Here is a 357-nt window from a genome sequence, read left to right as displayed (position 1 = left end):
TTACACTATAGCTTTTTTGGTTTCATTGATTATTTTAGTAATTACTGTTTATTATAACTATAATAAATAATACATATAAAATATAGTATAGTTAACTTTTGTTACACAACTTTCTGGTTCATGATGCTAGCTTATCTTATCATATACAGCAAACTTCAATCAATGTTTTGATAGATGTAGATGAATAATTAAATTGGGTTCATCTTCATCACTGTCAGCTCACCATCTTATTATTGGTTATCTGCTTTAATTTGAAGAACAAGCTTATTTACGTTTGTATAATTAATGTATCTAATGCAGTTTGATGTGTGTGTGTGTGTGTGTGTGACCAACAAATGTTAAAAACAGGAACAGGTC

Source organism: Gouania willdenowi, chromosome 13 (genome assembly GCF_900634775.1).
Source record: "Gouania willdenowi chromosome 13, fGouWil2.1, whole genome shotgun sequence".
In the NCBI taxonomy this organism is placed as follows: domain Eukaryota; kingdom Metazoa; phylum Chordata; class Actinopteri; order Blenniiformes; family Gobiesocidae; genus Gouania; species Gouania willdenowi.
Note: the sequence above shows the minus strand (reverse complement) of the source record.